Source organism: Colobus angolensis, unplaced genomic scaffold (genome assembly GCF_000951035.1).
Source record: "Colobus angolensis palliatus isolate OR3802 unplaced genomic scaffold, Cang.pa_1.0 Scaffold32, whole genome shotgun sequence".
NCBI classification, from domain to species: Eukaryota; Metazoa; Chordata; class Mammalia; order Primates; family Cercopithecidae; genus Colobus; species Colobus angolensis.
In genome coordinates this window covers 9,172,674-9,188,081 of record NW_012116488.1, presented here as the reverse complement: position 1 = coordinate 9,188,081, position 15,408 = coordinate 9,172,674, and the positions used below count along the sequence as shown (strand labels likewise).

General features: G+C 41.3%; 1 protein-coding gene across 2 annotated transcripts in view; it reads left to right on the top strand.

Moving 5' to 3' along the window:
• Nucleotides 1-5,678: 5,678 nt before the first annotated feature.
• VRK1 (vaccinia related kinase 1) overlaps nt 5,679-15,408 on the top strand; it is an 86,125-nt gene continuing 76,395 nt past the window's right edge. The window contains exon 1 of one of the 2 annotated variants that reach the window (XM_011951489.1): nt 5,679-6,028. The gene's annotated coding sequence lies outside the window, so the exon portion shown is untranslated. Of the gene's footprint in view, nt 6,029-6,310; nt 6,396-15,408 lie in introns of those variants that run through there. The other variant, XM_011951488.1, reaches the window with a different exon arrangement.

Below are 15,408 nucleotides of genomic sequence, written 5' to 3'. Positions count from 1 at the left end.
TAGAAAGATTCCTAGAACTCATTAAAAGCTGTTATACTCATGGGTATGGTTTATTACAGGGAAAGGTTACAGGTTAAAATCAGCCAAGAGAAGCAGCAGAGGCTAGAGAGGGTTCCAAATTCACAGTTGTGTGGTCTTCTTTTCATGGAGTTAGGATGGCATTTCTTCCCAGTATCACTTTGTGAAAATACACATGGAGTGCTGTGGACCAGGGAGGCACATCCAAGTCTTGGTGTCCAGAGTTTTTACTGGGGCTCTGTCACGAAGGTATGGTTGTCCATATGACTGATCTCAGTCTCTGGTCCCTATGGACCACACTGACACAGTGTGACCCAAAGCACTCACCCTAAATTGCCTTGCTGGTGTTTCTGGCATGAGCAACCAGCATCCTAAGACCATCTGGTGTGACCAGCCCCCACCCTAAATTATATTCAGACTATCTGATGACCCAAGGCCCCCAGGCAAACAAAGACACTTCTATCCAGCATGATATTCCAAGGGCTTTCAATTGCGGAGAATGAAGGCCAGACCTCTCTTTGGGCGAGGTCCATATCTTTACTACATAAACTCACAACTATATCGGGAAGCTGATACTGCTTCCAACCCAACATGTGAGCGTCTTCTGAGTCATTACATTAGGGACAAGGCAGTGGAACATGGCTGTGGAAAATTCCCAAGACAACACCATGACCATGTTGCCACCTCACCCTGCCCTCCAAATCTTTGAGGACTTTAACTGATGGAACTTTTTGAATCCAGAGCCCTAAGTACTAGGGTTTCTGGGAAGTGCAATTTTAGTTTTGCAGCCTGTGCAGTAGGAAAGCACAGAAGAAGGCAGTAGAAATGGATGCTGAGTGTTAACAGATCATATCGAGCACACCTCCAAACAAGGCGGCAGAAACCAACCCACCTGCAGGCAGCTTACATCATCCTCAGCTCAGAGAATTTCACCAGGGTACTGTGAAACAATTCAGTCATTCTTGGAGGCCCATACATTATATTTCCCTCTATTATTAATTGCTCAAGATTTCAGGGAGATAAAATAGCCATGGCATTTTGAAAACCATCTCAGAAGATATAAGCATATCAAATGGTGAGTGTTTGGTGAACCCCACGGTAGAATGGTTAAGCATTTGGTCTTCTGAGTCAGTAGAAACTTTGGCTTAAAGCCCAACTGCATCATTTACTAACTGTGTGAACTTCAGCAAGTGACTTACCTTCTCTGAGCTCCGATATCCTTATCTCTACACTGGGGGTAAAGTTACCAACCTCCTAAAATATTGTAAAGATTTCTGGAAATGGTGTTTATAAAGTATTAGTGCAGTTCCTAGCTAATGCTTCAAACTCAATAAATGGAAGCTGCCATCGTCAGTGTCATCATCATCATCGTTACCATCATCACCACCACTGATGTCATTATCAGGAGGAAGAAAAGAAGAAGGAAACATTTTGTAGGCTTTTAAAACTTCTTTCATCCACTTCTGACCTCAGAATAATTACAATAATCTATTATTGTGTCATAATATCTAAAAGAACTTATCTGTACCATTGTGGGAGGAACCATATTAATTCAGCAGAGTAACTGGGTTCATGCTACCTTCTCTACCTTCTCAGGCTTCTCTGTGAGGCCTAGGAGAACACTTTGCTCTTCTTCCTGCATTCTGACTGTGTGGAGTCTGTGTACCTCCAGTTAGCTCTTTCCTCATTACCCTTTCCTGTGTCAACAGCTGTGATTGATATCAGGATGGATTCAAAGTCAGGCAGCTTTATTGGCCACCAGCAGTGTGACCTTGAACAAATCAGTTAATTTCACTGGGGCTTTGTCTCTTCATCTGGACACTGGAGTCATATTACCCACCTCACAAGGTTACATGAGATGGTTTTCCCAGCATGTAATAGGTTCGCATAAACATCATAGTTACTAGAATTCATGGACATGTCTGGTTCTCCCACTGTATCATAAATGTGTTAAGGACTATATTAGTCTGCTCTTACGCTGCTAATAAAGACATACCTGAGACTGGGTAATTTATAAAGGAAGGAAGTTTAATTGACTAACAATTCAGAATGGCTGGGGTGGCCTCAGGAAACTTACAGTCATGGCAGAAGGGGAAGCAAACATGTCCTTCTTCACAGGGCGACAACAAGGAGAAGTGTGAGTGAGAGGGGGAAAAGCCCCTTATAAAACCATCAGATCTCATGAGAACTCACTCCTCCCCATGACTATGGGAACTATAATTCAAGATGAGATTTGGGTGGGGACACAGCCAATCCATATCAGACATGCTGCCTGACACATGGTAGATCCTCAAAAGTCCTTGCTAAAAGGGAAATAAGGATTCTGGGCACTTGGGATGAGATAAAGCATCAAGAGCGGGTGGGGGAGTACAAACCAGGGTCAGGGTACTCAGCAGATCCTGATCACATTCTGCCCCTCACTCCTCTCTCCTTCCCTTTCTCTCAGGAAGTGATACTTCCTTGGGCTTTTCCTAGGCCATTTACACTGAGTAAGGACACCCTAGTGACTTTGTTCTGGATAGATCAAAGCCCTTTTTAAACATTACCTCATCTGCCTCCCATCAGCCTGGGGTGGCAGAGAGCTGGTTGGCCCAGAATGATTGTTCCCATTCTACAGGTGAAAACAACAAGGACAAGGATGCATAAACTGACTCACAAGTTGAATCAGTGCCTGCTGGGCAGCCCGCTAGGACAGTGTTGCTTCCTAATGACTATGGCGTTTGTTTGAAGTTTATAGATTGAGTTTCTGCCATGGTGGAGCCAAGACCAACCTCCTCACACTTTCCCAAAGTGCCTGGATTATTTTTATTTTTCTATTCCTTTGTGTTAGGGCTCTCATAGATGAAAAAAAAAAGGAACTCTGGGGTCTGACTATGCAGCAAATCAATACAGATCCCATGTATAAATTTTTAGTTGGTTTGCCTTTACTGGGAAGCTAGAAAATTTTTATTCATGAAGTCACCCTGCTTCATCCATGATGACCCCTTAACCAGGAATCTCAGTACTAGCCTATGACAGCATTCTGTACAAGGCTCCACCACTGTGCTAAAATTATTTCTTTATAAGAATTGTCCTCATGTATTGATGCTGGGCATAAAGGGGCAGTAAAAAGAACATTTGGAAGTAGATTCAGGGGACCAAGAATCATCATCTAAATTCTTTGAGATTTTTTCCCCTCTAAGAATTGGGGAAGTAATGTGTGTGAAAAATCACAGTGCCTGACAAATAGTAGGGACTCCTTAAACATTAGTTAAACCAGAATCCCTGGAATTTGGTTCAATCCCTGGCTCACAGTAAGTGCTCTGTAAACATTTGTTTGGACTGTATAGGTATTTTGAATATATGGCAGGATTATTTTTATGAGCATTTTCTGCCTAGTTTAATTCTTAATTTTTTTTTTTTTTTATTTGAGACAGAGTCTCACTCTGTCACCAGGCTGGAGTGCAGTGGCACGATCGCGTCTCACTGCAACCTCTGCCTTCTGGGTTCAAGCGATTCTCCTGCCTCAGCCTCCTAAGTAGCTGGGATTACAGGTGCCACCACGCCTAGCTAATTTTTTGTGTCTTAGAGACAGGGTTTCACTATGTTGGCCAGGTTGGTCTCAAACTCCTGATCTCATGATCTGCCAGCCTCGGCGTCCCCAGATGCTGGGATTACAGGCACGAGCCATCAATTCTTAATTTCTAAAGCCCACCAACGGCAAGTCCTCACTGGTCAATCTTATGTATGACCCTGATCTTGATACCAAGCTATCAACTCATAAAAACGTATCGAGGGTCTCCTAGCTTCGAGAGTTGTATCCCCATCTACAGCATTTCAGATGTGTTGTTTCTGTGACCGCAGCTTGGACTGGTGTCCTGCCATGCTCTGCACTGGGAAGACATCTCAGCATGTGTGGATGATGTTGTAGGTGCTGGCAACTGCCTTGGAACATGGTTGCACGTAAGGAGTGTTTAACAGTGAGCCATCAGATGAAGGGTGCCAGGGCCAAGAGCTCCAGAATAAATACATTCCATTCTCACCTTACACTGTTGCTGATTTAACTGTGCTTTAAGGCCAGCCAATTGTCAACCCAGCGTGGAAGCAGGGACATTTCTTCACATGTCTATTGTGAGGTTAGGGGAATACGGTCACACTGTGACAAATAAGTCCTGTTCCAAGTTTTCTTAGCATGTGTGTGTTTGTATGTGTGTGGGTGTGGGTGTGTGTGTCTTTCTCTCAGTGGATCCTGGCCACAGAGTCTTGCTGGGGGATTCCACACCCATGAGATGTGCAAATCTTGAGACTTTTTTGCCGACAAATTTTACCAAGTGTTCACCTTGCCCATGTGTTTCTGTTAGGGTCTCAACAGGAAGCAGATGACATAATTCAAAATAGGATAATTTGAGGAAGGTTATTTGCAATGAGACTATTTACAATGGTGTTGGGGGTAGGAACCACGACAGAGGGAGCAGTAACTTGTGGGTCAGCAGCAGCCATGATGTTATCACTTCCAGACCTGAGGCACAAAGGAAGGGCTATTACCGCAAACTGGAGGGAGGGCCAGGGAGCAGTGACCTTCAGCTGAGGGACCTGCCAACTGGAGGTGACCTTGCCAGTAAGGATCCAGGGGCCTAACCTACTCTAACCGACCTTTCTTTTTCCTCCAATCATCTGTGGGGTTCTCCACTGAGCACACCCTAAAGCCAGGGAGCCCAGGGAGTGCGAAGCAATTTGTAGAGGTCAGCCTCCTGGGGCAGAGGGCAGGCAGGAGAAGTATTTGGAGCATACGCAGATGAGGGTATCTGGAGGGGAAAATGTAAGACATCAGGCACTATACTGAACTGTCTAATGGACAGAGTGATTCTAGGTTTTGTAGGGACTGAAGTTCACATAATTTTGGAGGATCTACTTTAAGAAAAATCAGCTGGGTGTGGCGGCTCACGCCTGTAATTATAGCACTTTGGGAGGCCGAGGCGGGGTGGATTGCTTGAGCTCAGGAGGGCAAGACCAGCCTGGGCAACATGGTCAAACCCTGTGTCTACAAAGAATACAAAAATTAGCCAGGAGTGGTGGCCTGTGCCTGTAATCCCAGCTACTTGGGGGGTTGAGGTGGGAGGATTGCTTGAGCCCAGGGGGTCGAGGCTGCAGTGAACCGAGATTGCGCCAAAGCACTGCAGCCTGGGTGACAAAGTGAGATTCTATCTTAAAAAAAAAAGAAAAGAAAAGAAAAGTAAAATTGACAAATAAAAAATCAAAAAGCTATGTAAACTCATTGAGGGACTTGCGCAAGTGAGGTCCTGAAGCTTATGCTTCATTGGCTTCATTGTTAATTTCCCTCTGCCTGTGACTTCAGTGATTTTGACCTAGAACAGTGACCCAGTGCCCAATAAGCTTTCAGTCTCATGGGTGATGGAGACTTAGCTGATTATAATAAGCACAACGCAAACTGTGGCATACGTTGATTACAGATGAAACACTGCAGATGATTAGGTAGACATTGAGATAGGCTTTGAAATAGGCTTCGAAAAACAGTAGGATTTAGACACATGTCAATGATTGGGCAGAATAATACTATCTGCTATTTATTGAGCACCAACTAAGTTTAAAGTACTGTCTATAGATTATTTCATTTAATCCTAACAGAAACAGGAAACTTATTTTACATCCAACTCTCTGCCAACACAATAAATCAAGCTACTAAGAACAAGGCTGTAAACCATATTTCCTAGAAGGCTAGGGAGCAGAAGGACGGGGATCTCTCTTTGCAGCGAAGAGACTCCAACTCCCAGGATGCCTTGGGAGCGCTGGACCACAGCTCCCGGCATTCCCGGGGAGGCGCGGGGCTAGCGTAGCCTCCGTCCCGCCCCGCCGCATTCCCGCTCGTCCCGCCCTTCCCCGTCGCCTCCGAGCCAATTGGAAGGCTCCATACTGCAGGGTGCGAAGGGGCCGGCGCCGCTGCCGGGTTGCGAGTCGGCGAAAGCGGCGGGAAGTTCGTACTGGGCAGAAGGTGACGGGTCTGCGGCTTAGGGTAGGGAGGCCGCAGGCGACACTGCTCGAGGACTCGCGCGCCGAGCTGGGGGCGCGGAGGAGGGCGGCCGGGGGCTGGGCCGGCACTGGGCCTTCCTGGCAGTCTGTGGGTCCGCCGGGGTGCGGGAGGCGCCGTCAGCCCCGGCCGCCCCGCCGGACCGCGCTCCGCCGCGTGGCTTCCGCCTGCGCGGGCGTTCACTCTTTGCTTGTCTCGCTCAGGCCCCGCCGGCGATCCTGGGGATGCCTGGACTGGCCAGGTCGGCCCCCATCTGAGCTCCACGTTCTGGACGCGCGTGGTGTCGCGGCCGAGCTCGCAAACGCCGCCTCGGGCTTCGCCGGGAAGCCGGGTCTGTCAGGCGGGGCTCCGGGTGAACACCGCAGGCGAGGCCCCTGCCCCGCGGAGCTCTCTGTCTAGAAGGGAAACAACACACGCAGCTGCGATGCTTTGCGGATACGGACATGCTTTCTTAGAAACGGGACAGGCAATTGCGGGCTAAGAGGAATGGGCGCGAGGCTCTAGGTTAGGTGATCCGGGAGGGCATCTCAGAGGATGTGACCTTTGACTTGAGACCTGAGAGGGAAGAGGGAGGCTGACCCCTGAGGATAGCAGCCAGGCCTGGGGACCGCGAGGCCGCCCGTTATTTCCCTGTCACGTCGCGGGGAGGCCCCGTGGTCTTGTACTTGAGGGTCTGTCTGATGCAAGGCAGTTAGAGCCGCTTGTGGGTTTTGCAAAGGAGTTTCGTATCCCGTTTGACAGTTCCTCCTCTGTTCTGTCCCTACCTGGCAGGGTGGCATCCTTTACTGATGCAGGTCCATTCAAGGGCAACGCATAGTTTTCCCTACCACCGAAATAGTATTTTGGTTCTCGTGTCAAAACTCTCAGGTGATTGAATTAAAATTCGACAGACAGCAGCAGAGTCAGACACTATAGGTTCCTATTGAGGCCACCCATTTTTCTGATGTCCTTTCTTTCAAGTCACCCATTTTTGTTTTCCTTTGTCTAGGCTCTTGCCTTCCCTCTCCTGTGTCCCTTTCTTGGAACAACTTGGAAACACCAGTTTTGCTATTGGGAGGATGTTTTAGGGAAGTGTTGAAGAACCTCATTAATTATTGTGTGTGTGTTTTTCTTTTCTTTTCTTTCTTTTTTTTTTTTTTAAACTGGAATTGCCCATCTGTTGAATCTGAAATTCAAAAGAGTAAAAAAAATGTAGGGCAGCATTTGTTTTCAAGAGTTCGCAATAAAGGAACCTTTCTTTATGACATGCTGAGCATGATACTTTGGGGGAGAATTTAATCTAGAATTTTGAAGCGTTTTCAGAAGGAAGCAAGGGTTCTTTATATAGTCATTTTATGTAGGTTACGTTTATGTTCTTCAAAATGGCATGTAGTGATTGGAATTAAATTTCTGGGTGGATATTATTATGTTCATCTGTTACCTATAGAAGGGAATGTAACTTAGTCACTTAATAATAGCTTTCTCTGTTGATGCTACCACAGATGGTATTCTCTACATCTCAACATTGCTGATCAGATTCTGTGTTAATACAGTAACACAACTTGAATTTAATAACAATAAACTTGTGTTAGGCGTTACTGTCAATTTAGTTCTGGTATCTAGTACAAATACCAGCTTTATAGTGCAGTGGCTTCTTGTTATGCTCAGTGCTGCAAAAAATATGAGAGGATATTTGTTAAACAAATGAGATAATGGAGTAATGTGTTAAGCATAGAGCCTGGCATATAGTAAGTTAGTAAGTGCCCAGGAAATGGTTATATGGAAAGCTTATGCTAAGTTTTATTCCAGTATGCAAGTGTATATTTTAAAAATAACAGTAATGCATTCAAAATGTTGACAGACCCTAAAATTAAATTTCTTAAAGGAAATAGGCCAGCTTTTTTTTTTAACTTTGAGAACTAATGTGAAATAATAATAAATATATAAGTGAAATGTCCCAGATGTCTAGAGATGAAAAAACAAGATTTTAATTTTGACAGCTATAGTTTTTTTTCTTAAAAGCATCCCTAATAAGATATAATGTACTATGATTAGGATTGTGATTTGAAAAATAAAACTTTAAAAATATTTTTGATTTGAAAAATAAAACTTATTTGGAAATGAAGCGAAGCTTTAAGATTTACCTTATATCAAATGAAGGATGTCTCCTGAATTTATGCAAATGTGCAAATGCTTGTATCTCCATAGATCAGGCAGTGAGCCTAATGGGAATTAAATGCTGCCTCTTTGTGCGTGTGAGTGAGGCTTTCATGAAAATTGCTCTTGATGGGTTCTGAGAATGGATTGGTAACTGAATAGGACTGGAGAATATTTTTCAGACTGGTTGGATATTTTACATGCTTGCCAGGGTTATTCTTCGGAGAAGAAATGGACTCATTTATTCACCAGAGATCACGTGCCCCCTATTTGCAAGGAATTGTGCTAGGTGCAAAGTCTATTCTTGCTATTGTAGTGTTTTGCTGAAGCAAGTTTTCTTTATTTTATATTAATGTGCGTCTGTTTTGTTTTTGTTTTAAACTTTATCTAGCATCCAGCACAGAATAATCCAATAAATGTGTAGGGCACATTTGAAAAACTGTACTATTAATGTTAAAATGTAGAAAATGTTTAATAAAGGTGCAAGATTAATTTAAAAGGGTGATAGAACCCTAATAAAACATTTAGGTAGGTGTTGTAACCAAGATGTAATTTTACCCTAGGATAAGTTTGGCTCCTTTGATCAAAATTCCTGTGAATCTATTTCTCATTGCCATTATAAAGATGCAGAGGGCTGTGTCCTTTCAATTTTTTTCCCTTTGGTGCTTGAATGATATTTAAGCACCCAGCATTCCGAAGTTGCTATTTTGAAGTAATTTCATGCACTTTCCCAATTACTCCTGCTCCATCTCTCCCAATGTCTTAAATCTTTGCACTCAAATTCAAGCACATCCTACTACTCTTGTTCTCAGTGACATATGGGCAACACTTTGAAAAAGAAAAGCTCTCTAGAAAATCTAGAGAGGTATGAGCGATGGCCCTTCTCCCATATTAGGAGTTAGATTTTTAGTATTCATCAATAAGTACTAATGAGAAGAAACTGCTCTACTTTTACCAACATTCTTCAGGAAATTTATTAAGAATTTTATTAGCCACAGCATCTTTGTCAGCTTGGAAAAATATATGTTTGTGAATCATATTTATTTAGTCTTTAGGTAAGTACATGGATTTTGATGATTCTTTGCAGTTACTCCTATCTCTCTATGGGTCTCTTGCCCATAGGATGGGAACCAGTGCTCTAGGATTTGAAAATTAAGGTAGATATTGTTCACACTGACAAATATTGAAGATGAATATTAAACGTGTATACTAAAATGTTTATTGGTAAGTCTTATTCATTAAATGGGAAGATACACTAGATGAAGTAATAATTAAATTGCAAGGTAATTTGAGATTTGGGAATGTTCTGTCATACACTTTTAAAGCAAATATTATACTGATAATGGAAGGACACGTGTCTTGTGGAGCTCAGTATCAGGAACAATATAGTTGGTCCTCTAGGGGACTAAACATGAGAACTGAAAGTCATTAGGAACACCAGCAGCCCCATTCTACTGTTTCGAGGACCTTATAATTTCTTTCTGTGTATTTTCTTTTCTTTTTGAGGACTATCTGTCTGGGTGTTTGTATGTCGGCAGATATGTCTGCTCTAGACTTAGATACTTGCTTTAAGAATCCAAAAGAGATTGCATTATCTAATTGTCATTTATATCTAAAATTAAACCATGACTTTAGACATAGCTAAGATAACCATAGCTTTATTTCAGGTTAATTGCTTTTCTTAAACTCTGTTTATCAAGTAACAGCTAAAGAAAAGTCATCGTTTGATGACACTAAGTATTAATGCATTGTGATTGCATTTCACAATATTAAGTGTTAGAACTGTTAGACCTTAAGTCTTTATAGATTGTGTCTAGAAAACATAGGGAAAGAAACGTTTACCGTTTCTACTGTAGTCTTTAGAGTTGCTTTTTTCACACTTTATTGCAGTTTACTATATAATTTGGCAACAGCTATCAACATAGAGATTATATGTAATTACAGTGTACCCTGGAACAACTCAGGGGTTGGGAGTGCTGACCCCCATGCAGTTGAAAATCCATGTATAAGCTTTGACTCCTCAAAAGCATAACCACTCAGCCTTTTGACCAGAAGCTCAACCAATAGCATAAACAATTGATTAACGCATATTTGTACGTTATATGTACTATATGCTATATTCTTACAGTACAATAAGCTAGAGAAAATAAAATGTTATTAAGAAAACCCTAAGAAAGAGAAAATATATTTCTTGTTCATGAAGCGGAAGTGGGCCATCTTAAAGGTCTTCATCGTCATTGTCTTGGTGCTGAGCAGGTTCAGGAGGAAGAACAAGAGGAGAGGTTGGTTTTGCTGTCTTGGAGTGGCAGAGGCAGAAGAAAATCTGTGTATAAGTGGACCTGGCAGAGGCAGAAGAAAATCTGTGTATAAGTGGACCTGCACAGTTCACACTCAAGTTGTTCAAGGGTCAGCTGTATACATTTTTTTCTTAGAGGTAATAAAACAAATCTGTTATTTGGGAATCAGGAACAAAGTTCTAAGATTCATTTTTTAATAATAAGTTCAGATTATAACATTTAAGAAGTTTAATCTTGTTTTTTCAGACTTGCAGAAAATACTTTAGAAATGCTGATTGTAAAATTTATCTTTCATATGTTGCTGGTAGGAATCTAAAATGATTGCTGGAAATTAGTTTGGCAATTTCTCGAAAAGTTAAACATACACTTGATACACAATCCAGCAGTTGCACTCCTGAGCCTTTATCCTAGAGAAATGAAAACTTACGTTCACAAAAAAACCTGTACATGAATGCTCGTAGCAGCCTTGTTTATAGTAGCTAAAAATCAGAAACAACTCACATGTCCTTCAATGGGTGAATGGTTAAGTAAAATGTGATAGTCTTGCAGTAGAACACCACCATCAAAAAAAGAAACAAACTTGGTACATGCAACAACTTGGATGGAGTTTAAGGGCATTGTATTGAGAGAAAAAGGCCAGTCTCAGAGGTTGTATGATTCCGTTTATATAGCATACTCAAAATGACAGAATTATAGAAATGGAGAACACACCGGTTTTGCTGGGGTTAGGGCTGACTTTCTTTGAGATGATACAACAGTTCAGTGTCTTGTTTGTGGTGATGGTTACATGAAGCTGTACACATGACACAATGTCCTAGAATTAGACACACAAAAGAATGTAAAAGCTGACATTTCAATAAGTAGTTCAATGATGAATATTGTATTAGTGTCACTTTCCTGCTTTTGATAATTGCACAGTGCTTGTCCATTTTTTGACTGTATCACATTTAACCATTTACCCATGGAATGGAAGGCCACGTGGGTTGTTTCTGGTTTTCGGTGATTGCAGATAAAGCTGCTATGAACATTAGTATACAGGTTGGTGTGTGACTGTAAGTTTTAATTGTTCTAGAATAAATGCCGAGAAGTGCAACTGTTGGGTCATATAATGATGAAATCTTGAGCCCTCTTATTCTTTCCCAGGTGGGATGTGAATCATCCCTTTGTCCACCGTATCCACACTGTATACACCACCCACCAGCTAGTTAGTCACTCTCGGTTATCAGATTGACTGTCTGGTATCTTGGTGCTTGTGTTCAAGAATCCCTTATTTTACTTAGTAATGACCCGAAGTGCAAGACTAGTGATGCTGGCATTTTTTTTTTTTTGAGACAAGTCTCGATCTTGTCCCCCAGGCTGGAGTGCAATGGTGTGATCTCAGCTCACTGCAACCTCTGCCTCCCAGGCTCAAGCGATTCTCTTGCCTCAGCCTTCCTAGTAATGGATCACAGGTGCCTGCCGCCATGCCTGGCTAATTTTTGTGTTTTTAGGAGAGACAGGGTTTCACCATGTTGGCCATGCTAGTCTCGAACTCCTGACCTCAGGTGATCCGCCTGCCTTGGCCTCCCAAAGTGCTAGGATTGCAGGAGTGAGCCACCGTGCCCAGCTGCTAGCCTATTGTTATAATGAAGTATTGTTGTTAATCTCTTAACTGCCTCTAATTTATAAATTAAGCTTTATCGTATGTATATCTAATGTATATATAGGAAAAAGCATATTTATGTAGGGTTTGATACTCTCCATACTCTCCATCATTTAAGGTATCCACTGAGGGCTTTGGAATGTATCCCTCACAGATGAAGCGGGGGCTACTGTATTTGAGAGAGAGTTTCTCCACATCCTTACTACCATTTGGTATCAGTGATATTTTTTGTGTGTACTGGTATCTCCTCATGGCTTTAATTTTCATCCTAATGGCTGATGATTTCATGTGCTTATTTACCATTCATGTTTTTGTTTTTTTTGGTGATTTGTCTGTTCAAACCTTTCACCTGTTTTGTGATTGGTTTGTTTTCTTATTGATTTTAGAGCATTCTTTACATGTTGTGTATACAAATCCTTTGCCAAATATATGATTTGTAAATATATTCTCTCGGTCTCTGGCTTGTCTTTTCATTCTCTTCTAGTGTCTTTAGCATCTAAAAAGTTTTAAATTTTGATAAAGTCCAACTTCTCAATATATGGATCGTGTTTTTAGTGCCTTTCTTAGAACTCTCTGCCTAACTCTAGGTCAGGAGGATGTTTTCATTTTTTCTTCTAAGTGTTTTACCCGTATATGTCTTACATTTAGATCCTTTTTGGTTTCATTTTTGCACAGGATGTGAGATTTAGATCTTGGTACATTTTTCTTTTCCTTTTGTCTATGGATGTCCAGTTGTTCCAAAACCATTTGTTGAAAAGCCTATCCTTTCTCCATTGAATAAGTTTTAAAAATCAAAAATCACTTGGCCATATACTGTAAATTAGATATCAAAACAAAGACTGGAAGAAATGAATGAGCAATTAAGTACGAATAAATACAGGTTTATTGAAGGTATAACATGGCTGGAGTCTGGAAAAAGTGGGCAAACATTTTAGAGAATAACATGGGCAAAGATCTGTTCTAGAGAAAATAAGTAAGAACTGGCCGTTTTGGGGAGTTACGCAAGTGAAGGGAAGTAGAGAAGTAAAGGAAGAATCATTAGTTCATGAAAAAGAAAGAGTATATAAACTGGCTAGATTGAAGCATTTGTAGTCAGTTTCATTGGCCATTAGGAAGGTGCTGTATATTCTTAAGCAGGAAAATGGTATGATAGAAATGGTATTAAAGAGAAGTTGTTTTAGGACAATTTTTGGCAGTGATACGTTGGTAGGAAGAATGGGATATAATCATGACCCTTGACTTACTACTTTGTATTACAAATATCTGCCAGAAAGCTAAAAAAGTGGTGTTATTTCAGAATGTTATAAATTCCTAGTATTTTCTAGAAGGCAGTGGTAGATTTCAAAGTTTGCTACTGTCCTCAGTGATGGATATGGAGAAGTCTGCGGGACTTCCAAACTGTTTCATATTTATGCTACTGTTATTAAGTTATACATGTAGGAAAAAGAGTAGTTTCCATTGGCTTATTGTTGATGTGGGTGATGTTTCTTACCAGGCCTGAAAAGAGTCCAAGAGTTGAGCAACTGAAATGATAAAAACATAAAGAGTTCATAAGTCGGTCCAATGAGGAAAAGTTAATGGGATCAGATTTATTTATCATGGCAAAGAGGAGACTCAGGGGTTATTAGATCAGTGTGTCCTGATACTTGTATGTGAAGAACTATACGGAAAATGATGATGACCAGCTGTTCTTCAAAATCCTGAGGACTGTATAAGAACAAATGGCTCAAATTGCAACTTTAAGGTTTTGGTCTTAGGGAAGAATTTCCAGACAGTAAGGACATTATGTATTTCATGTGAGATATCAAAGGATACACTAGAAACCTAGATGTAGTATAGGAACATTTTGCTTATAGTCAGGGGGATGTGAAAAGATAACAGATCTGTGTTTTTGCCCTTGAGTCCTGTTAAATTCATGAGCGAAAGTACTCACTTTCCATTTTGTTAGTGCCTACTTCACTTGGTTTCTTTCTCCCGGCAAATTATACCCTTCCCCTCCCCCACCATTTATCTGTGGGGATCTCATTTGGTTTCTGCTTTCTTTTGTGCATTTAAAAGATTATCATGGCTGTAGATTGGACTTAAGTCATTTTAAAAATAATCAGTCAACAAATAGAACCTGTATAGTGTCGAACTACTAGAAATCAATGCATTTCCGTTCCTATTTAGAACATGGAAAAATGTATCATCCGATTAAGAAAAAAATCATTGCTGACTTGTTGGGCCAAGGATTTTACAGTGTAAGGGGTTACCATTGACACGTGTTAATGAAAGAAGGGCAGTGTTAAAAGCTTTCATGCAACAACTCAGATGTTTTTAAAGTACCTTTTCTGTTTGATTTAACTTCCTTAGTCTGATTCTTTTCTACTTGTCTAGATCTTTTTTCCACTGAAATGTTGAGAGTGACCAAGAATATTTCACTTGTGATTGCAGCCCTTCAGTATTATCACAGAGATTTTTTTTTTCTGCAGAAGAGCAAGCTCTTATAGTGCTGTGCAAGCTGCCCATTTAAAACTATCATTGCTTGGCACCTATGCCCTAGTGACAGTTTGACCAACATGTGAGCAGGCATACTGCCATCCTGACAGATGGGCGTGAGTATAGGCAGCCAAGAAACCATGTATCTGCATCTAGTGTATTTGTTAAGGGCAGGATTCCCAGTCGGGGATGTTCAAACGTCTGTCCATCCTGAGCTTTCACGCCTATGGATAAAGGGATGTCATCATTAATCCCAGCTTCCATGGGTATATAAGAGCTTCTTGGCTCTTACAGAAGCAGGCAATTGGGGACAATCAGGATAATTGTTCTCTTCTTCATCACAGGACTACTTCAAATAATCCTTTCCTCTTTCTCCTAGCCAGCTAGGTTTACAGTGAGTACAAACCTGTTCAGACATTGTCCTGATACTTGTGGAATATGTGCTTGCTCATTTCTTTTCCAGAGTTTGAAAGCTTTGAAAGTCATTTGATGTTTATGCTTTGGACAGTGACATATAAAATTGGATCAGGTAGATCTAGTTCAAATATTGACTGCTGTGTGACATTAGAGCAATTCAATTTAGCATCAAATCAAGGTAAAGTAATACCTATCTTAGAGTTGTTGAGAGAATTAACTGCAAAATGTATACATGAGTCATTTGGTGTAATGTCTGGCCCACAGTAAGTGTTCAATAAATGTTTGTCATCATCATCATTTTCACTTTGATATACCTGAAGATATTTTTCTCTGGAGAGGTATCTGAAACAGAAAACTTTTTTCAATTCACTCTCACTTCCCATCATTCTCCTTCC